This window comes from Dama dama, chromosome 19, assembly GCF_033118175.1.
Source record: "Dama dama isolate Ldn47 chromosome 19, ASM3311817v1, whole genome shotgun sequence".
Taxonomy (NCBI): Eukaryota; Metazoa; Chordata; class Mammalia; order Artiodactyla; family Cervidae; genus Dama; species Dama dama.
The window spans coordinates 3,639,669-3,663,854 of record NC_083699.1 but is presented as its reverse complement, the minus strand read 5'-3'; the positions used below and the strand labels follow the sequence as shown (position 1 = coordinate 3,663,854).

At 43.7% G+C, this 24,186-nt stretch overlaps 1 protein-coding gene across 2 annotated transcripts in view; it reads left to right on the top strand.

The window, feature by feature from the left end:
- Nucleotides 1-24,186, top strand: part of WWTR1 (WW domain containing transcription regulator 1) — a 138,416-nt gene that overhangs the window by 27,102 nt on the left and 87,128 nt on the right. The window lies entirely within an intron of this gene.

The following is a 24,186-nucleotide window of genomic DNA, read 5'->3' as shown; positions in this document are numbered from 1 at the left end:
TTCTCTTGTTCAGAGCAGAGGCTCTAGGGCAGTAGGGCTTCAGTAGTTGTGGCTCCGGGTCTCTGGAGCACAAGCTCAAGGGTCGTGGTGCATAGACTTAGTTGCTGCGAGACAAGTGGGATCTTCCCGGATCAGGGATTGAACCCAGGTCTCCTGCAGCTTCCTACACTGGCAGATTCTTTACTCCTGAGCCACAAGGGAAGCCCTGCCCTGGCTGCTTTTGATTTTTGTTGTTTTTCCTTTCCTTTCATGTTGATTTTTTGGCCGTGGCTTGTGGGATCATGGTTCCCCAACCAGGGGTTGAACCTGTGCCCCTGCATTTGAAGTGCAGTCTTTACCACTGGACCTTCAGGAGAGTCTCGCTGTTGCTGTTTTTGAGATGAACAGTTTTATATTCATGAAGAGGTAGTTATTACCAATTATGTCCTAAGAGGGCGGGTAGGAGGCAGTGAGTAGTAACAGAGGTATTATTGACAGCTTTTCAGTGGAAGGATGTGGCATGTGGATTCGTGATTTCTGTCAAGGTATTTTTTAGATAAAGGTAAGTGAGTGAGAGTTGAAAGAATAAAGGTAAGGAAAGTGAAATGATGAAGACTTTTGGGGACCCTGAGCAAACATAGTTATAGCACCAAAGAAAAACCGCATATTGATTTTGAAACCGTGCCAACATGTTGAAATGATAGTAGAGGAATTCAAAGAGTTTATTGTTAGATCATTGGCCTGTCTTCCTTGTAAGTTTTTGAGAACACCTGCAATGTAGAACATCAGACAATAGAACGTGTGTAGTTCTTTAAAAAATAAATCTGAAATATAAATAAAGAGACTTCCCTGGTGGTCCAGTGGTTAAGACGCCATGCTTCTAACGCAGGGGAGGGCGGGGTTCAATCCCTGCTTGGGGAACTAAGTGGCCATACCACTTGGTGTGGCCAAAAATGAAAATAAAAAATAAACAAAATAAAAATAGATCTGTAATATAGTTGAGATTGGTACAAGATGACTCTGTCTTCGACCAAATTGAGTGTTTTAGTTGAATTTCTTCCTCTCCTTAGATTTCCTTGTTTTGTTTCCTGTCTGTCATTTTTAGCAAAAGATTGCCAGGGAAAGGAGTTACGCTTGGTTACCTTGGTTAACACATCAAGAGAGCTGGGCAGTCTGGTCACCGGTCTGCACACAGTCCTGGCCGCAGTGACATAGAGCCGGCCACAGTGGTGCAGCGCCCGCTCTCTCTGGGGCCTTTTACTTCTTCCAGCGCCTTTGCTACCAGCGTCAGTCACTCCTGTTCGGGCCCTGTGGTTTTTGCTTCCTTCCAATAACATTACTTGAGTTAAAAAAAAAAAAAAATCACAGAAATACAGTTTCACAAAGACTTCTGTGATCAGTGTTACCGTCTGGAAGACTAGACAGGGAAGAAGCAATTTTAAGAAGCTTGAAAAGTTTAAAAACAACGATTATTTCTTTACAAGGGAGGTCTCGAAGTTGTTGGGTGCATGGTTTTTGCTCTTTAAAATGCCATATTTAGTATACCTCCAAACAGTTCAAGCGAGGCGAAAGCTGGGGTAGAGAAGCCGGTCACTCTGTGACATTTTCAGGACCATAAGTCAGAATGGCAGCAAGTGTGTTTTTCAGGATCTCTGGTTCACTCAGCAAACTTCAACCCAGTGCAGAACTGTTCCTACCAAGAGTGACATGAATTCTTTTACGATGCTCTGCATTTCTGTGTTCTCTTCACTTGCGTCATTTTGAGCAAACAGTTGCCGGCATTCTTTGTAGTCAAAGACCTTGAGATTCTTCTATAAAACGTGTTGTGTGTGGTCTCCGCAGCCTGGAGGTATGGTTCATTCCCGGAGGCAAGTCAGGCAGACCTAGTGGTAACTTTTTGCAAAAATAGCTATCAGTGGAATTGGACAGATTGGATTTGAGCTGGATCTTGAGGTGTAGATGTATGGTATCTAGATAAAAATGATCTAGACATCTGTTTCAGCTTCTGTAGAAACATGTTTTGAGTAGATGTTACTCTGTGACTTTTCCTTTTTGATTTATTTATACGTTTACTGGCTGCTCTGGGTCTACGTCTGTGCGGGCTTCCTCTAGTTGAGACGCGCAGAGGCTGCGGTGTGCGGACCGCTCCCCACAGGGGCCTCCTGTTCAGAGCGTGGGCTCTAGGTCAGGTGGGCTCAGGGATGGAGGCACATGGGCTTAGCTGCTCAGAGGCATATGGGAGCTTCCCGGACCAGGGATCGAACTGTGCAAGGCGGCCTCCTAACCACTGGGCCTCCAGGGAAGTCCCACCCTGTGATGTTTGAAAGAAGTCTTTTACAATAGATCTGTGTGTGGGTGTGTGTGTGTGCAGGAGGGGTGATGAGGAACTTGATATCTGGTTGTGTGACATCTCCAAAGGGTCTTCCTTAATGCACTTGGAACTGAGCTTGAAGGCAGCTGATCCCTGAATCCTGTCCTTCATCCACACTTGTCAGTCCAGCTGAGCTTTGTGGTCAGACAGACTTACGATCATCTTGAAAGAGGAGTTTTGTTGCTTCAACTTGAGGACTGACCGGATGGGTTCAAAGGAGATCCAGTTACATCCTTAGGTTTCATACCATTGAGGTTACAGTGTCCACACATGACCTTGAGCCTGTTTCTTGTCCAGGTACCCTGCCTCCATTTGTGAGTGCCTTATCTGAAACATAAAGAAACCAAGTTTCTCCTCTTCAGAGGAGTTGGTATCCGGTAGGGGTTGAGAATACAGGTATAGAGTCAAAATATTGGAGTTCAGTTCTCAACTCTGCCTCTCACCAGCAGTGTGACCCTGTGTGTTGGCACATGTTATAATTTCTCTGTGTCTCAGCTTCTTCATCCCTAAACAGAGATGATAACAAAAGCACCTATTCAACAAGCCTGTTTCCAGGATTAAGAGAGTCAGTCTATGTAAAGAACTTAGATAAGTGCTCAAGAGTGTCGTACAATAGAGCCCAGGACCAAAAATAAACTAAAAGATCGAAGTGTGTAGATATTAAGTGGAGCCGAGTCCCTAGTTGGTCACTGAAAGTAGGGTGCAGGGGTGGAACCCTAAATGCTTCCAAAGGGCCACCATTTGGAAAGCAAAATTTAGAAGTTAGCTCCTTGAGGTTTTGAGAGAACCAGGGCATTGGAGGGCTGGGGTCCCCAGAGTCAGCCTGGTTCTAGGATGAACTGGCACCCCAAGCGGGCCCTCTCATCTTTGCAGTGAAGGTAAACTGTTGGCCTCCCCTTGGCATTCAGTTAAAGCCTGAAGTAAGACGCTTGAGTGAAGGTCCTTTTTTGTTTTTGCTCCAGTGAAAAGAGTGTGGAGATTGAAGAAATTGTCGACCGCACACCTGATTTCTCTTTCGATAATACCGCAGACAGACCCCGTCTCACAGGAGCTCCTGAGGGTTGGTGTGAAGAGACTCGGGCAGCCGAGCTGTTTCTCACCCTTTGAGGGGTTGCAGGGGGCCCACTGCCTTGCCCTCGGGGGACTCCCTGCTCCCCGCCTCCGCACGTGGTTCAGCCTCAGGGGTGCGCCTGCCGGGAGTTTCGTCTCTTCCTGAAAGCTGCCATGAGACACAGCAGGCTGTTCCTCTTTGCCATTGTTTCTGCCTGTCTCACAGCAGGACGAGGTCACGACAGAATGACAGGTTTATCTTGGATTTCCTTGCTTGGCCAGCAGCCTAAACATGAAACATCTCTGGGTTGAATGTCTCTGGGTGTCATACGATGTCAGGGGCTTGGAGGTGGTGTTGGCTCCTGCCTTTCCTCTTTCTGGAGGCCAGGTGGTCTTTGAGGAGGGGGCGAAGGACAGGGGACAAGTTTATATTTGTCAGGTCACTGTTCTCGAAGTTGACACTTTCCCTGCCGTCCCAGGCTCCTGCAGCTTGGAGAGGCAGCCTGCAAAAGTGCGGAGCCCAGCGGCTTCAGGTGCAGACACAGCTGGGTTCACATTTCACCTTTGCCTTTTAGAAGGTTTCTCCTCTCTGGATTCCCCATCCCCCCAGTCCCCAACCCTTCACTGGGATTTCTCACACTCGACCTTGCATAGCCCTTACTTTTTCGTCTGTCCATCTGTAAGCTCCAGGTGTGTGGGGACCACATCTTTGAATTCCATGGGTTCAGAGAACTTTCTGGAGCCTGACTGACCTCGCTTCCACTCCTGGCTCTCTGCCATTTTCTGGCTGGGTGACCTTGGGTAAGTTGTCTAGCTTCTTGCCTGCCTTGGGTGTCGTTCTGAGGATTAGAGATAAACACATGCGGGGCGTCTGGCACCAGGGAGGGCACGGATGGATGCTCAGGGATGTTGGTCCACTCACCCCCAGCTTGGTACTAGCGCCTCAGTGTCTGCCCACACCCCCAGCCGCCCGGACAGATCTGCTGGCTGCCTGATACTGAGCCCCGGCTCATGGCCAACTCGGGCAGGCAGCCTGTTGGCTCGGGGAGGCCCTCATACCATCCTTCAGTGTCCGAAAGCGCGTGCCTACAGACGGCACAGACTTTATTCTTGAAATCTCTTGTTTCAGTCCACCCCTAAGAACTTGATAGTAGTCTTTAAAAAGTAACTCTGAAAAATTATTTCAAAAGTATCCATAGCTCTTTGTTAAATAAAAGAGGGGACTCTGCCATAAATCATCATTCGAATTTCTACTGTCCGCCGCAGTAGCTATTTATTTCCAGGTGTCTCTGTGTCTGTACTTGAACTGCCATTTTCTTTTATTGGGTGGTAGAATATTCTACATTTACATTTGTATCCGTGGTAGAGGTTGTTAGAGTTCATGAATAATACTGATGTATAGGATTTTAAAGGGCTCCAAATAAATCCTTGGTTAGATTAAGGTCAGCTTGAGATAATGAAACTGGCTGGTTCTTGGAAACCCATAAGCCTCCAGTAGTCGTGAACTTGAGGACGCACAGTGGGGTTACATTATGTATTCACTGAATGCACCCACATAAAACTGTTGTAAGCCTAGAGAGGGGGTGGTGGGGGCAGAGAGAAAGGGAAGATGGATTGTGTAAGGTCCATTCTGGGTCCTCAGAGGGTATACCCTGGAGTGAGTGTGAAATGAGTTGTGAGTCTCTTTTTCCCTTCTGCTCATCTCGGTTCCTAGGAAACCCCTCAGGGTATGACCATAATATGACTAAGTGAAAGCCACTTATCTCTCCAGCTGTCTGTCCTAAAGCTGGAGGGAAAACTGGGTGTGCTGGTTTTAATAAGACAGAGGCTATAAATGGTATAGCAAATGAGTGTGCAGACAGATTTTCAAGAGTAGCTTTCCTGTATCCATTTTGTCTTCTCTTGGGAGTTTCGATCCTAACTCCTTATCAGTCTCATCTCTGGCCTCTACATATAAAGCAGCCTTTTCCTTCTTTCCTTCATTTTCCTTCCACACTGAGCTTCTGCTCTCTGCTGGGCCTGTGGGATGTAACAATGATTGAATGGCCTTTGTCCTAAATAATCAGCATTGAATTTTAGAGAGAAATATGACAATGGCTTATCATAATACACAGTCATGCAAGGGAATCTCTTAAAGGAGACCATAGCCATTTTTATTAAGAAAGTACAGAAAAAGAAACAGTTCCAGCCTGGGGAGGGGTTACATGAGGTCACCCAGGAGGCTGTTCCTTGAGCTGGGTTTTTAAGGATAGGATAGAGTTTAGAGAGGCAGAAAAGAGGGGTGGGAGAGATATTTCAGTTAAGGGGAAAAATAAGACTTTCTGAAAGCTTTAAAGCCCAAGCCATTGGAGGGAATAGAGTTCATGGAATGAATCTGAGATGACATGGGAAAAGCCTTCCCAAGGCAGCCAGAATTCCCGTGAGTTCAGGGTAGCTTCCACTGAACGGTGTGGATGTTTATGCTTGTTTGAACCCTGTTGGAATATTTCTGGTTTGTTTTATGAAGGGATGTCTCTCACTGAGGATACTGACTCAGGGACATTTCCTTTTACAGTCAGGATGGCCTCCATCGGACCAATATTGTTCTCAGGCCTTTTTTGTTTTGTTTTGTTATCTTGGATAAACAGAGAGAGGCTGGCTGATTCATTTTTCTAGAAAAACAGGATGCACTAAAATACTGCAAGTGACAATGAAACAGACATGCTCACGTACAATAATACTTAGAAAGGCACCAAACAATATGTGTAGCAGACACCTCCATAGTGTGGCTGCTCTTCCCCCATCTTCTTCGTCTTGAGTCCTTGGCCAAGTGGCATGTTTCTTTGGGTCTCAGGTTCTTCAGATATCAGCTTGGGACCAGTAACACCCACCCACAGACAGGTCATGAGGAATAGACGTGCTGGGACCAGGATTGGGCACACTCCACTGAAACAACTCCAGTGAAGTGGGTGTGAAGGATTTGTTCACCATAGAAGCAATATATTAACAGTGATTTAAGAAAAGTGGAAAAAAAAAACTTTATAGTATGGGAATGTTCAAATAATACATAAAAGCACAGAGAGTAGTATAATAAATTCCCACATGCCCATCATCACCCACTTCAGTGCTCAACATTCTTGTTCATTCAGCCACTCTCTCTTTTAAAAATGTTTTAAAATTTATAATGATTAATTGCTAGCTCAATTATTTTAAAGCAAATTCCACATGGTGTGGGATTTTTACAGCTTTTTTTTTAGAATCTGAAAAACATCAGTGGGCCAAAAGAAGAAACTCTTAAAAATGGCAGAAACCAATATTTTGAGCCCAATAGTCACAGCTGAGTTTTAGATGTTTTTGCTTTAAATCAGAAGATGTTTGATACAGTGGTTAAGACTCTTGTGCTTCCACTGCAGGGGGCATGGGTTTGATTCCTGGTTGGGGAGCTAAGATCTTGCATGGCGAAGGCCCCCCCCCCCCCCAAAAAAAAAAGATGTTTACAAATATTTTATTGAAGAGTAACACTTTCAAAGTACAAAGTATTGTTTGTTTCATTTAGTGAATGCTTCGCATATTGGTTTGTACGTAAGTTAGCATTGAGGTGTATATGCAAAGCATTTTTTATAATGGAAGGTTTTAAATATACCCTAAACCTAGTGGAGTAACATAATCAATTCCTCTGTACCCATCACCTAAGCTGTTGCTCCTGTGTGTCACCCTTTGAAGGATGCTCATGTTGTTTATAAAAGAATTCCCGGGTCAAAATGACATTATTAGTTTGGAAAAAGATGTAGACTCAAACATTTATACTCTTTGGAAAGAAATCCTTAATCATCAATGCCTTTGAAAGGTGTGTCAGTGATAGCTTTTCAGAGGAACTGATTTTTTTTCCAAATGGAATAAAGTTAAAATTTGCTTGAAAGCAGTTCAAGAAAAACCTCCTCAAAAGACATGGAAGCAAGAACCAGTTTGGATGGCCATACCAAAATGTTAGTAGTGGGTTCTCTGGGTGGAGAAATTATGAACTTTCTTCTTTTCTTTTTCCCACCCATGCATCTTTCTGTTTCATTTTTGATTTTCTGTATTTTACACTTTTCCCCCAGCATAAGCCTAGATTATTTCATTGTTAAAAAAGTAATAAAACAAATGTGAGTTACCAAAATAAAAGAAGGCATGCAGGGAGTAGAGATTGGCTATATTGAGGTGACTGTGTAAGTGCAACAAAGATCCATATCATCAAAGCTATGGTTTTCCCAGTAGTCATGTATGGATTCGAAAGTTCGACTGTAAAGAAGGTTGAGTGCTGAAGAAATGATACTTTTCAAATTGTGATGCTGGAGAAGACTCTTAAGAGTCCCTTGGACAGCAAGGAGATCAAACCTGTCTATCCTAAAGGAAATCAACCCTGAATATTCATTGGAAGGACTGATGCTGAAGCTGAAGCTCCAATACTTTGGCTGCCTGATTTGAAGATCCAACTCATTGGAAAAGACCCTGATGCTGAGAAAGATTGAGGGCGGGAAGAGAAGGGGATGACAGAAGATGAGATATTTGGATGGCATCACTGATGGTCATGAATTTGAGCAAGCTCCTGGAGTTGGTGATGGACAGGGAAGACTGTGTTGCCGTCCATGGAGTCTCAAAGAGTTGGACATGACTTATCGACTGAATAATGTAAGTGCAGGGCAGATTGTTTTTTTTTTTTCTGCACCACAAGGCATCTGGGATCTTTGTGCCCAAATCAGATTGAACCCACGGCCCCTCCAGTGGAGTCTTAAGCACTGGACCATCGGGAAAGTCCGTGGACACCTTTAACTACCAAGTTTTTACCTTTAGTCTTGCTGCCTGTCTTCAGCCCTGGCTTGCTCTCTGGTTCTGGCCTCTGTTTCCTTGGTACTGATGCTGGAGGGTGATGCTTACCTTCATGGCATCATTCCAGTAGGCCAAGTTGGGAAAACAGTTGAACATACTTCCCAGGCCAGGTCTCTAAGCTGTGTTTAGGTTCATTTGTGATTCTGTTTGTATTTGATTCTCTTCTGTCCTCTGCTGTTGTGTATTCTGATTTGCCTTCTGAGGCTTCCCTGGCTTCAGGAGGTGGGTGTTGGGAAAAGGCTAGGCGATGATAGATGCTGGGAGACGACGTGGGCAGGATGGCTGGGACAGGTAGCTCAGAGAGCGGGTGTAGTCCCTCCTCTCACCCTGAAAGCAGGAAAATGTCTCTGTGCACCACTGCCAGCCTGCCCACCTCCACTCCGAAAGAAAAGTCATTCCATTTCTCAACATGGTTTTCAGACCTGCCTTGGAACCATTGTCTGTCCTGAAGTTAACTCAGGACAGCCAATGAAGTTAACTAATGGAAATAGCTTAGTTATGCAGGCCTCTGCATGGGCTTGTGTTAAAGGAACACAAAAATTGTGCAGGAAGAGATATTTTCAAGGATTAGTGATGGTGAGATGTGAGTGGAGAGGCATGGGGAAGGGGTTGAGAGGAAACGACTTCTGTGATTAAAGAAGCCATTTATACCAACTTGGTGGTCATGGAAAGTCTGACCTGTGGAATGACAAATGGTGAGAGTCGCTCCTGCTAATTTACTCATCATTTGAATATCCTGCTGGTAGAGAAATGCAGTACGAAAGCCTCATCCTCTTGCGTTGGAAATACTTGGGTCGCCAAGGACTAGACTCTGTTTTACGGTCCTTCCCTGAAAAGAAGATATTACTCAGTTGGCAGGCAACTGGGGTTTCCAAGGGACTCATTCAAACTCTGTTTACTCTGTACTTGCCAGTACAGAAGGACAGGGGAATTATTATTATTATTATTTAATTTGAAAATATATATTTCTTTATGCTACCTCAGGTGTCTTAGTTGTGGCATGCAAGATCTTTGTGCCATCATGTGGGATCTTTTGTTGAGACGCACTGACTCTCTAGCTGTGGCGCATGGGTTCAGGGGTTGTAGTGTGCGGGCTTAGCCTTTTCTTTGGCTGTAGTGTGGGAAATCTTAGTCCCCCAACCAGGAATTGAACCCACGTCCCCTGCATTGCAAGGCCATAACCATTGGACTATGAGGGAAGTTATTAATGATGCCTACCTCTTAAGGACACTAAGTTTTCCAGTGGAGAAGAAGGTGATCCTCCTGCCAAGATCTATGTTGGTAGGTGAGTTTTGTTTCCCTCTCTACTGAATTCAGATTAATCCGTGTGAACTTTGACCCTAGTGCCTGTTGTAACAAAATGTGTATGTTGACGAGAGCTTTTGAAGCACAGAATATACTCACCTCCAGCTCCTGGTCTTGATCTCGATATTACAGAGCACCAAGCTTCCCTGGTGGCTCAGATGGTAAAGAATTTGCCTGCAGCGTGAAATACCTGGGTTCCATCCCTGAGTTGGGAAGATCCCCTGGAGGAGGGCATGGCAACCCACTCCAGTATTCTTGCCTGGAGAATCCCATGGACAGAGGAGCCTGGCGGGCTATAGTACGTGGGGTCACAAAGAGTCGGACACGACTGAGCGACTCAGCCCAGCCCAAGCAGGCCGCTGTTCAGGTTTGGCAAGGATGTATCCACAAAAAGCATTTCTCTTTGATTATTTGGTGTTTTATTATTGGAATTTCTTGTCTTGAATGTAGTCCATGTGTCAAGCCCCCCGGTAGGAGTATCTTCCTAAAGTAAGTCATAGAATGGAATGGGGAATCCAGGGTTCCAGTCCAATTTCCTTGGCCCCTGACTCCATATAGGACATGAAGTAAGTCCAGGTTTTCTTCATGTGCCAAATGGAAGTAATAATGTCTGTCATGGTTGAAGATTCAATGCAAATCAAAATTCTCTAATGACCTATATGGGAAGAGAATCTAGAAAGGAATGGATTCACAACCCATTCACTTTGCTTGTACACCTGAAACTAAGACAAAATTGTAAGTCAGCTATACTCTAATAAAAAGAAAGATAAATGAAATATTAAATAAAATAAAAAATTTAAAAGGCCATAATATATACAAGTGTTTTTGAAATTAAACTCACATGCAAATATACAATTGGATATAATCATCATTCAGGGAACAAGCATTTTTTGAACTTTCATGATGCACTTTGGCTTTTGCTAGGTCCTGGTGAGAGTTGCCATAAATGTCAAGGACGCTGGAGGAAAGGGGAATAACATCGCCAGTCAGTTGGCAAACATGCTGGAATTAGTTATTAGTGGTTAAACAATGATGTTATTAGTGGTTAAACTGTGTAGTCTAGGTGAGAGCTGTTAGCCGTGGTGCCCCTGTGCCCCTGCTCATCCTCTGTAACCCATTCAGATCGGGTCCTCTTCTTGCTCACCCTCTTCTCGTCTTGGCTGTGTTGTCCCTTACTATGTTCTTTTCCCATTTCCTTTGAAATTCTCTGTATTCTACAAGGCTTAGGTCAAATATCAGCTCTCTCATGTAGCCTGCTCTGATTGCCCCTCTGGATGGTAGGAAGTTCTCTGACCTAGTCAGGGGTTGGCAAACGTTTTCTGAAAAGGTCCAGTTCGGAGGTGTTTGGACTTTGTGGACAGCATGGGCTCTGCTGCATCCACTCTGCCACTGCAGCGTCAGGACAGCCACGGACAGCACATGGGTGGGTGTGGCCATATGCCAATAAAACTTTATTTACAAAAACAGGCTGCCAGCTAGACTAGGGGACTGAGGCTGCATTTAGCCAACCCCTGGCGTACGTCGTCGTCCTCTGGGTAGGCTTATTGAAGGCTTCTCAAGGGCAGAGTCCAGGCCTGTCTTGCCCTTGAATCCCCTGGATGTTTAAGTAGGAGGCTGTTCAGTTGATGTTCAAGCCAAAGAATGACTGAATGGAGCTGGGTTTCGGGTCTTGGCATCTGCACTGAACCTCTGGATGTCTGAGCTCTCTGAGTCTCTGATGTCGCGTCCCCTCTCTGCCCTGCTGGAAAGGGGGTGGCAGGCAGACCCTCTGAACTGTGTGTACACCTCTTGTTTCTGTATTTCTCAGCCAGCCTTCCACTACTTTGAGCAGCTACTATTTACAACTCAGAGAATTCTTTATTTATACAGCATTGGAGACTGTTTACCCGTGTTGAACTAACATTAGGTTTCTTTAAATGTGCTTTTAAAATGAAGAGTGGCCATTTGTAACTTTAGGAACATAACAGCTGGAGTCATGATGTAAGCAAATATATACACCCTTAAATTTCTTTCCAAAGGCCCGGGAATGGGATTTTCCTAGTTGACGTGTTACAAACCAGTACTTTGTACACTAGTAGAGGAAAGGAATATGGAACAAAATCAAACAAAAAACTTCTGGACATCTTAGAAGTTGTTTCACAACACTGAGAAAGTATGAATTTGGTACTTTGTTTTCATCTGGAAAATTGGCAAATAAGTTTTAGTATAGACATAATTTTCAAGATGAGTAGTTTGTAAGGATCATTTACACATTTTTGATACTGAAAGAATAGCATATCAAAGGAAGAGAAAAATGCTTTCAGTTCCAGATAATATTCTTTTTTCCCTTAGGGTAAATAAATTCATTTTCACTAACCTGGCTATTTGTTATTGTTTTTTCTGCCTGAGCTCTTCATTTTAAAAGTGAGTTGTTGGAGTCTTCTGAATTCAGTTGGGGAAAACGTTATAGACCAGTTTGTGAGTGAAACATTTGCTTTTTTTTTTTTTTTCACTTTTACCCAATTTTAAGATTTAATGATAGCTACAGTATTCAAGATAATGAGGTATTAGCAGAGGTTTAAATACACAGATCAATAAAATAATGTGAAGAACCCAGAATAGACCAAAATGAATATGCCCAACTGATTTTTTACCAAGTTAAGTTCAATAGAGGCAGGATAGTTTTCCCAACTATTTAAACAGTAGCCAGAGCAACCGAACATTGTTGTTGTTTAGTCAATAAGTCATATCCAACTCTTTGTGACTCCATGGACTATAGCCCACTGGGCTCCTCTGTTCATAGCAAGAATACTGGAGTGGGTTGCCATTTCCTTCTCCATGAAGCATTGCTTTTTAATTTCACTGCAAGTGAGGCAGATGAGGGCCTTGGAAAAGAAAGGTTATTATTTCCTCTGTGGAAACTTTTATCTTTGTTTTCTGAGTGACTGGTAAAAACAATAGTTTGCTGTGGAGTTTCAATAATCAAAGAAGAGGAAATAGCATGTGAATGACTACAGCGGGTTGGCGGGGACAGGGCTGGCTCTGGAGGTGAAATTTACGGAGGTCACGTTAACTGTCTCCTGGTGCAAGGGTTGCGGGCATTTTCTGTAACAGGCCAGATGAGAAGTATTTTAGGCTCTGGGCCCTGTGGTTACTGTCACAGCTATTCAACTCTGCCACAGACAATACTTAAACAGTTGAACATGGCTGTGTTCCAACGAAGCTTTATTTGCGGACACAGAAATCTGAAATTTCATGTGTCACCAATATTATTACACTTCCAATTTGTTAAAATTATTTAAAACTGGGAAAACCATGCCTAACTTCCTGGCTGTGGAAAAATAGATGGTGCGTGGGATTTGGCTGCTGGACATCATTTGCTGACTCCTCTCTATCCTAATTAATTAGCATGGTAATTTCTTGAAGAGGGGAAGGGTGTAGTGGTCTTTGGCTTCCCAGAAGGTGCTAGTGGTAAAGAACTTGCCTGCCAATGCAGGAGACGTAAGAGATGCAGGTTGGATTCCTGTTTGGAAAGATCCCCTGGAGAAGGGAATGGCAACCCACTCCAGTATTCTTGCCTGGAAAATCTCATGGACAGAAGAGCCTGGCAGGCCACAATCCATGGGTCCCAAAGAGTCAGACACGACTGAAGTGATTTAGCATGCATGCACCTTTCACTAGATAATTTGATTATGATTAGTTAACACAAATTTGTAAAGAAAATCTCTAGTGGAATTTGGGTGATCCTTCAGGTGTTTATGTCCCTGACCCATTAATACAAAACTGAGTGGCACTTTGGACCTTGTTACCCATCTCGTGTGTGGTGGGGCTTCTTTATTTTATTTTTTATTTCTATGTATTTTATTTTGGGCTTTGCTGGGTCTTAGCTGCTGGGCTTCCTCTAGTTACGACGCACAGGCTGCTCACTGCGGTGGCTTCTCTTGTTTCGGAACACAGGCTCCGAGGCTTGGGGCTCAGCAGTTCTGGTGCTCAGGTTTAGTTGCCCTGAGGCATGTGGAATCTTAATTCCCGACCAGGGATTGGACCCATGTCTCCTGCATTGGCAGGCGGATTCTTAGCCACTGGACCACCAGGGAAGTCGACTAGATGACTTCTAAAGTGAAAGTTGCTTAGTTGTGTCTGACTCTTTGTGACCCCATGGACTGTACATTCCATGAAATTCTCCAGGCCAGAAGACTGGAGTGGGTAGCCTTTCCCTCCTCCAGGGGATCTTCCCAACCCAGGGATCGAACCCAGGTCTCCTGCATTGCAGGCGGATTCTTTACCAGCAAGCCACAGGGAAGCCCGATAACTTCTAAGGTTTCATGTGACTCTTCATATTTTAGACCCTCTATCACTTGTGCTTCCGTTCTTTTTCTGATGATCATTCTTGCAATTTACCATCCTAAAAATTATTTAGATATTTATTGGGAAACAAATGTACCCTAACTGTACGGGGCTCAGTGGCTCAGTATGTATGGATATGGATGGTGGGTTGGTCAGCATACAACAATGTACATTTCAGTGTTCCAAATGAAATTTTTTTTACATTGCAAAAAATAGCCTTTCTTATAGCTATAAAAATAATATAGTAATTATACATATAAAATATGTTTGTGGGAATTCCCTAGTGATTCAGTGGTTAGGACTCACGGTTTCACTGCTGAGGGTGCAGGCTTGATCCCTGGTTGGGGAACTAAGATGTTGAAGGTTGTGTGCTTTCAAAAAGAAAAAAAATTAGAAAAAAAATGTTTGTTAAAGAATATATGAATAATTAAAAATAAAAAATTAGACATTCATTTTGCATTTTTACTGTAGTTCCTCATTTGTTATTTATTTGCTCATCCAACACTTCCAGTACCTCCTGTGTGCCGGACACTTGTCTGGGCATTGAGGACCAAGCTGTTGCCCTAATAAAGCGAGAATCTTTTGTTGAATGTGATGGGTGGGTAGTTTTATTTGTACTTTTCGGAAGAGGTCTGCTTACTCACTACTTGTTTTTCATACACGTATTTTTTGTTTCAGGTATCTCCTGGCAAATCTCTGAGTAATGTTTTTGAATTATCAGAGGAAATTTTACAGTCACACAGGTCTTTGTTGACTTTCCTAGTCTCCTAAAGTTGTTAATCATGGAAGATGACTCTCATTCCTCAGTGACAGAGAATGAATTCATACTTTAAAATTACATTGGCAAATTTGGAAAGTACTTCTTTCAACTTGGAGCTTTACAAAAAGTCAATCACGTAGGTCCTTTAGAAAATTATTATGTCAGGTTATCAAAGGCCACTGAAGTTAATTAATACTATCAGCCTTCTAAGTGCTACTAGTAGATTTATATGTGTGTTACACAACACTCTTTATAAAAATATTCCACATGCATTTATTAAATGAGTACAAAAAAAAAATCACAGGCAAAATAAAAGCAACTGAAATACTTCACAATACTTGTTAAAGCTGTCTCACAACTTGGCCTTGATGTCACAAGTTTTGTTTATTTTTGTAAAAAGGTGGCATTCTTAGGCTTTACAGCTAGGAAAAAAAGACCTTTATAATAATAGTGTTATGGCAATGACAGTAATAAATAATCCAACAATAGAGAAAGCTGTTGTTCACCATCACTCCCCTTTGACTACTCCCTGCTCTCCTCTATTTCTCTTCAGAGTGATCACCTCTGTTTTTCTACTAAAATAAAGTTAAATATGGCCTCAGACCTTTTTTTCAAATTTTTGCTTATTTTTAAAAAAATATTTGTTTGACTGTGTCAGGATCTTTCATTACAGTGCAGAGGCTTCTGTCTAATGGAGACGTGAGGGTCTGGTTGCCCCACAGTACATGGGGATCTTAGTTCCTTGATCAAAGATTGAACCCGGGTCCCCTGCTTTAAAAACGAGGAGTCTTAAGCAGTGGACCACCAGGGAAGTCCTTGTTTGTTGTTTCTTTTTAAATAAATTTTATTTTTAATTGGAGGATAGTTGCTTTACAATATTGTGTTGGTTTCTGCCATGTATCAGCGTAAGTCGGTCATAGACATACATATGTCCCCTCCCTCTTGAACCTGCCTCCCACCTCCCACCTCCCAGCCCACCCCACCCCCCTCTTGTTGCAGAGCACAGGTTTGGGCCCCCTGTGGCATACAGCAAATTCCCACAGGCTGTTTATTTTGCATATGGCGTGTGTATGTTTGCATGCTACTCTGTCAATTTGTCCCTGCCTCTCCTTTCCCCTCTGTGTCCACAAGTCCCTTGCTTATTTGTTTAAAAAAAAATTTTTTCCCCCATTTCTTATGACCTTAGGCTTTTCACTAATCCATTTACTGCTCCTTGGGATTCCCCTTACTTGAACCCTATCATTTAGTTAATTCTTCTTAAGTTTCGCCTTAAAAGGTCCCCTCTTAAAAAAAAAAAAGAGAAAAAAAAAAAGGTCCCCTCTTTGTTGAAGCTTTCCCCGACCTTTCTGGAAACAGATGATTCAGCTTGTTATAAGCCTTATACTTCTTCAGAGCAACTAGAATTTATTCTGTCGTGACCTGACAGTAAGCTGGATGAACGTAGAGTCTGTGTTGCCTTTATGGACCCAGCGTGGTATGAATGAACCTGTTAGCTGTGTATTTCCATATTCGGCTCACAAAGCAGACTTTTGAGGCACAGAGAAGTTACGCAGTTTGCCCTAGGTCGCATCCTTATCCATGGGGGAGCTTCAATGCCAACCCAGGTTGGTGTGACCCAGATTCTGCGTCTCCCATGGGCCCTTCAGAGGTACCAGTATTGGCTGCTGATAGAATTCACTGAGAGATCTTGATGTTTCCTCCTCCTGTGGGTCTGTATGTCTTCTTGTAGTCCTCAATTTTTTCATCTATGTGTTTAATTATAACATTTGCTGAAAGATATGTTCAGTTACTGTTTGAGGAAATGGTGGAATTTTTAAAGAAGATATAATGGCACAGGAATGCAGAGGGCCAGGCTGTTTGGAACCAAGACGGCCTTGGAAAATCCAGGATCTATATCAGACACATCTTTGTCTTTAAACAGCTTGAAGTTGGGTGGGGCAGGAAAGTACTTATGCATAAATTATTAGTAGAATTCCCTGGCAGGCCAGTAGCTAAGACTCCGCACTTTCACTGCCGCGGGCACGAGTTCAGTCCCTGGTCAGGGAACGGAGATCCCGTAAACTGTGTGTGTGGCACGGCCAAAAAATTAAAAAATAATGAGTATGCATTCAATGACAGTGGCTGTCTGTACACCTGTTTGATCTTTTTCTGCCAAAATCTCAGTGATATTGTACAGACTATCAAGTTCAGGAGTTCAGAACATGAGCTGCTAATAAGAAAGCAGCTTCATGGAGTGGTTGGGGCTAGACGTCTTATAAGGCATGGCTACTTTTCAGCAACTAGAGAATCGGTTTCACATCTGTTCTCAGACAAGCCCCTGGTCTAAACCTGCAGCTTAAATCTCTCTTTTGTTTTCCAGACACTTGCGTCCACTTGCCCATTAGACACATCCACTTGTGTATACCGCAGTCACCCCAACATGTGTGACATGAATTCATGATCTCACTCCCAGACTTGCTTCTCCTCCATTGTTTGAAACTCAGTAAATATTGCTCAAGCTGGAACCTCACCCGTCATTTCTTCCTCACCTCCCACATCGTCTTTCTCACAGTCCCACTTGATCAGTGTCTCCATAACCTCCCTTCTCTATGTTTCCTGGTCTAGGTCACCAGCATCTCTTACTTGGGCTCCTGATCACCTCCTTGAGATGGTCTTACTCTCTTCTGATTGGTTGCCAGGCTTCAGCCAGAGTGATTTTCTTAAAAGACTAATGTATTAATGTCATATCATCTGTTGTAAAGTTTCTCATTTGGCTTTAGGATAAACTTCAAGTGCCATAACGTCCTTACAAGGCCCTTGTGACCTAACCCCTACTTTCCATCCAGATTGAACTTCTTATGTTATTGTTGTTTTTTGGTCACTAAGTTGTGTCCAACTCTTTGCTACCCTATGGCCTGTAGCCCTCCAGGCTCTTCTGTCCATGGGATTCTCCAGGCAAGAATACTTGAGTGGGTTGCCATTTCCTTCTCCAGGGGATCCTCCCGACCCAGGGCTCAAACCCGAGTCTTCTGCATTTCATGCAGATTCTTTACCCACTGAGTCACATGGAAAGCCAAACTTCTTATAGTTCCTTCTAAAGATTGCATTCTTGCTAGCCACTGGGCCTTTGCAGTGCTCTTCCCTCTGATTTACTTGTCCCTTCAATGAGTGATTCTTCACCCCTGCAAGGGCATGGTCCTGAAAGCCTTGTCATGAACCTTGACATCCTGAAATCCAGGGGGTGTGGTGACTATGCTCCTCAGTAACTCAAGGCTTCCATTGACGTTTCCCCTTCTGCTTGGTGGGGCACAGTGCAGAGTTTATGGCTTCGGTTTCTTGCGGATCTTTCTCTGTCTGGTTTCTGGGGGCACGTGTGCCCATGCCTGCCTCCTGGCCTGCCATCCTGTTTGGTCGGGGGAGGTGGGGGGTTCCTGAGGGAGGGTGTGGGGGTGGGTCAGGAGGAAGGGTAGTGAGTGGAGGGCCGGGAGCCTTGGATTTGGCTGACATCTGCTCCCATGCTCCGCACACAGAAGCATGGAGCAGCTGGTCAGCATGTGGGCCGGGAGGAATGGGGCTGGGCCAGGGACCGGGGATTAAGGCAGCCCCTGTAGCAGCAACTGTGACCCGGAGAGCACCTGGCCCTCCCGGAAGTCCCGGAGTGCCTTCTTTGACCTCCTTCCTTCACTTCCTGCATTTTCTGAATTACAGCCCTTTTTAAAAAAATTAATTTATTTTTGGCTTCCCTGATAGCTCAGTTGGTAAAGAATCTGCCTGCAATGCAGGACTTGCTGGTTTGATTCCTGGGTTGGGAAGATCCCCTGGAGAAGGGATAGGCTCCCCACTCCAGTATTCTTGGGCTTCCCTTGTGGCTCAGCTGGTAAAGATTCCGGCTGCAATGCAGGAGACCTGGATTCGATCCCTGGGTTGGGAAGATCCCCTGGAGAAGGGAAAGGCTACCCACTCCAGTGCTCTGGCCTGGAGAATTCCATGGAGTGTATAGTCCATGGGGTCGCAAAGAGTCAGACATGACCGAGTGACTTTAGCACACTTTTTGGCTGCGCCGGCTCTTCATTCTCTGGCCGCGGTGAGCAGACACAACTCCGTAGCGTTGGGCCAGCCTCTCATTGCCATGGCGTCTCTTGTTGCCGAACATGGGCTTTAGGGCTTTAGTAGTTGCGACACGTGGGCTCACTAGCTGTGACTCCTGGGCTCTAGAGGCCAGGCTCAATAGTTGTGGCTCACTGGCTTAGCTGCTCCGAGGCATGTGTGATCTTCCCGGATCAGGGATCGAACCTGTGTCTCCTACGTCAGCAGGTGGATTCTTTACCTCTGAGTCACCAGGGAAGCCCCTGAATTATATTACAGCCTTTTATCCTGGAACCAGAACCCTAGGAGTAAACCAGGCCCTGCTATCATGGATTTCCCAAGATTGGCTTCTTTTCCAGCTCCTCCTCTGGTGGCTGAGATGTCAAAGCCAAGTCAGGTGCTCTTGCAAAAGCCTGTGGGCATCCCCTTCTCAGGTGCCCTGGGACTTGCCGGCTGAGAGCTTTAATGATAATGAGGTGTCCATCCCAGGTGACTGGGTCTGAGGTATTTTCTAGCAGCATGACTATAGGCAAATTATTTAACCACCAGTACAGTTTCTTTACCTATCAGGTGGGATTGATAATTCTTAATATTTATCTTCTGGACATAGCACATGAAATAAATACCAGGAGGATGGAAAGAAAAAAAAGCTTTGCATATTATGAAATATGAAAATACTTTACATAACAATTTATTTATAGTGTGTTTCTGCTGGTAATATTATTCTTGCTGCTTCTAAAGTTAAAAACCATCCTGTCCTTTGAATACATTTTATGAATTCTCTGTCTTTCTAATTCTCTGTGTCTTGAATGCAACATAAAATCCGTGACTGTGGCAGAAGAGCGTCACTGACCTTGGGTGTGGGAAATGTGTTCCTCATGAAATCTGCACAGCCTCACATGCTGCTGTCTTGTGGGACATTTATGTAGCACCCGCTAAGCATTTTACTGTGACAGCATTTTTTTTTAAGTGAAATTATCTCATAATCCAATCATTATTGGGAGAAAATGTCAGTTGATTTTTTTTCATTACTAAGAACAGGAACAAAGAAAACTGTGTAACAGAAAATTTTCTGTGTGGCGTAGAGAAATCTAATCACTCTCATGATTTCATCAGTGGGGCAGTACCCAGCTTTAGGGCAAGCTGATGAACTATTCCACTACAGAGTTAACCAAAGAAAGAAGAATCGGACAAGTGTAGTGGGGGTTGGGGAATGTAATTAGAGAACAGGAAAAAAAAAAACCCCTCACAATTCAGTTATTAGGATTATTATGAAGGAACTGTCTTTTGAATTGTTTTGAAGCTAAAGAAATCATAAACCAGTATTTTTGTGTGACCATTTCCCCTTGCAATTGAGGTTTATATGCCAAACATTCTTCGTATATCTTCATTAAGATGTCAGAATTCCTTGTGAAGCCTGCCTTCATTTGCATTCCCTTGTACAGTTATTAACAAAAGACCCTTTATGTCTCCACCCAGCTTGATTTCAGTCATGAACTCCATTTTCCTTTTATTTATTTCATAGAATCTGGTTACTCGACTGAACTCAGAAATGTGTCTCTTGAGGACTTGGTGGGAAGCCAGAGAGAGGTGGTGATGAAAGCAGTTTGTGGGTCCTGGGCGAGTGGGGACAAAGAGGAGCAGGTCAGTGACTCTGGCTCCTCAAGGTAAGAGGGACCCGGTGTTACCTCCAGAGTCTCCTCCTGGCAGATTTTAAACATTCTTACTCAAAGTTAGTATGTTTTGCAGTTTGAAAATACAGTTGGAGCCTAGAGTTGTATGAAGCCTGGTTGTTATTAGTTGGCTTTAAAATTATGCTTTTCTGATAAATTCTTTGAACATCAATATGGTCAGTTTAAACAATGATGAAACCATGAGCAGTTTAAGGGGTTTAGTGACCACTCAAAAGTTGTGTCACAGTAATGATCAACCACTGGAGGTTAAGCTCCTGAGATTTTGTCCTTTATATCAGCAGTACCCAACCTTTTTGGCACCAGAGACCAGTTTCGTGGAAGACGATTTTCCCAAGGACTGGAGGCAGGAAGGCGCGGTTGGTTTCTGGTTGATTCTGGTTGATTACATTTATTGGGCACTTTATTTTTATTTTGTGGCAATCTCAGGATATTCCACCTTGACTCTAGGGTTAGGGCTCTCATTCCTAGGAGAATCTAATGCCACCACTGAACTGACAAGAGATGGAGCTCAGGTGGTGATCTGAGCAATGAGGGAGGGGCTGTAAGTACGGATGAAACTTGGATTGCTTGCCCACTGCTCACCTCCTGCTGTGTGGCCCGGCTGGGGACCCCTGCTTTATACCAAGCGCTTAAGATCCTATGACTGCTTAGGATTTGAGGGCTGGTCAGGGTTCAGAGTGCAATGAAGGAGGGAGGATCCTTGCTGCCCAAAACATCTTCTCATCGCGAGTTGCCTTTGTTCACATCCTTCCCTTATTGTTTAATCCAGATCATTACAAAGTAGTTGTTAGCAAAAATAGATGTGAATGCTCATTCACAAATATGAAAGGTTTTAAAATATCCTGTTACACTGTGACTTTGAGAATGAAAATGTAATTGAACTTTGCCTTGAGTTTTCCTAACATTTTTTTTTGAACCCTACATAGATACAATTCTTCTCCGTGGGAAAACTTCTATACTCTTTCCTCATTTCCCCCAGCACTATTTCAGTGTCTGCAAAATGCATATTGATAGTTTTTCTAGTGGGGTCTGGTTTGTGGTTGTTAGTGGTAAATTAGATGTGGTCTGGACTCAAAAGGAGTTTAAAACCTGATAGAAATAAGACCTACCACAACCACCAATGTAAAACTCTTTGAATAAATATAAATGAGGTCTGACATTCAGAAAACTAAGATCATGGCATCTGATCCCATCACTTCATGGGAAATAGATGGGGAAACGGTGGAAACAGTGTCAGACTTTATTTTTTGGACTCCAAAATCACGGCAGATGGTGATTGCAGACATGAAATTAAAAGATGCTTACTCCTTGGAAGGAAAGTTATGACCAGCCTAGATAGCATATTAAAAAGCAGAGACATTACTTTGCCAACAAAGGTCCATCTAGTCAAGGCTATGGTTTTTCCAGTGGTCATGTATGGATGTGAGAGTTGGACTATAAAGAAAGCTGAGCTCCGAAAAATTGATGCTTTTGAACTGTGGTGTTGGAGAAGACTCTTGAGAGTCCCTTGGACTTCAAGGAGATCCAACCAGTCCATCCTAAAGGAGATCAGTCCTGGGTGTTCATTGGAAGGACTGATGCTGAAGCTGAAACTCCAATCCTTTGGCCACCTCATGCGAAGAGTTGACTCATTGGAAAAGACCCTGATGCTGGGAAGAATTGGGGGCAGGAGGAGAAGGGGATGACAGAGGATGAGATGGCTGGATGGCATCACCGACTCGATGGACCCATATGGGTTTGGGTGGACTCTGGGAGTTGGTGATGGACAGGGAGGCCTGGCGTGCTGCGATTCACGGGGTCGAAAAGAGTCGGACACGACTGAGAGACTGAACTGAACTGAAGTGCACCCCAACACTCACATGTTGCTTACATTAAATTCTTTCTGTGTTGAGGCAGCCACTGCATACTGTATACCAGGTTGCTTGTTATATGGCCTTTAGGGTTGTTTTCTAGACGTTGTAAATATGCACAAATTTCTCAAGTAGTTTAGAGGACTTTTATAAGGTATGTAAGGAACAGGACCTTGTTTTAAAAAGTCTAGAAAGGTTTTTCATATCCTTGGTCATACTGCTTTGTTTAAATGATAATATAGAATGAAAAATCAGAGCCTGTGTTGGTTTGTGGGTATTTGTACTGGTTGTGAACTAGAAAAGTATTACATGTTAACTATGGGGAAATTCTCGGGGACAATTGATCCTGAAGTTTCAAGAAAAGGAGAAATAGTCATTTTTTGGTTGCTTCTTTTAAAATATGCACCCATCTCTTAGAATTTGTATATTTTAACTTCAGGAGTATTGATTAATTAACCTGAGCATAGATCTGTGTTTTACTGTGATAGTGTGATTTTTTTGTGGGAGAGGAGGGGGGGACTTAAAAGATCAGTTATTAATTTTGCTTGCTAATCTGCAATTTGATCAGACTTGGCAGGAGCAGCTTGTCTTTGCTCCACAGTGCCCATCAGAGTGGCTTGCCTAGGCTTAGATAACCTCTGCAATGCAGCTCACTCACATGGCTAGCAGGTTGGAATTGGCTGTCAGCTGGGTGCATCAGTTTCTCCACATTAGGGTCTCTCTATTGACTGCTTGAGCTTCCTTATGACATGGTGGCTAGGTTCTAAGAATGAGCATTCCAAGGGACAGAACGTAGAAGTTGCAAGTTTGTAAAGACTTGAGCTTGGAAACTGGCACCATGTTCTCTTGGTCAAGTAGTTGATAATGTGAATTTTAAACAGGCAATTTCACGATTTAAGGAGACATTTTATTTGAACTCTTCATTTAACGGATCACGTGGATACCTAGGGTGATTCCTATCTTGGGGATGTGGCCTTCTTCCTTCCAAGGTGTAAAGGAAGGTGCATGAGCTGAAATTCATGCTTGTTGTGACATTTGTTTTTCTATTCCTGTTCAGGTGAACAAAATGTCAGGAACAGAGGACTGGATCTCAGCTTGAGTTTCTTATAGGGATGAGAAAGGCACACCGTGTTAGGATTGGATGAGAAAGTTGGCAGGCTTCTCTTTCCGCTTTTGGGCATGCGTCTTTATTAGCTCAACTAATACTTACATAATGCTTCCTCTGTGCCAAGCATTTTACATCTGTTAACAGAATTACATTTCCATAGGAGACTTCCTATAGACTCTTCCTGTGTTACAGGTAGAGCCTTGTAGTACTGCTCTAAAGACATTATTTTTAGAAGAGGTTATTATTAATAAGGGCTTCCCTGGTGGCTCAGAGGTTAAAGCGTCTGCCTACAATGAGGGAGCCCTGGGTTCGATCCCTGGGTCGGGAAGATCCCCTGGAGAAGGAACTGGCAGCCCGCTCCAGTATTCTTGCCTGGAGAATCCCATGGATGGAGGAGCCTGGTGGGCTACAGTCCACAGGGTCGCAAAGAGTCGAACACAACTGAGCGGCTCACTTTCACTTATTATTAACAATCCCTTGCCCTGTGTAATAGCTCTGTATAATGTATACCTTTTTGTTGTTGTTGTTTAGTCACTCAGCCGTGTCCAACTCTTTCACAACCCCAGGCACCGGCTCCTCTGTCCATGGGATTTCCAAGACAAGAATACTGGAGTGGGTTGCCGTTTCTTACTCCAGGGGATCTTTCTGAACCTGTGTCTTCTGCATTGGCAGGAGGCTTCTTAACCACCGAGCCTCCTGGGAAGCCCATAATATATACCTTGTTGCTCTTTTAAAGATATCCTGGAGATATTCTGAAAATGCTCGGAATTTGGTTGTTTTTGAACACATGGCTAAGTCCTTCCTCCTGTTATTGTAGTTTCTCTTAACAC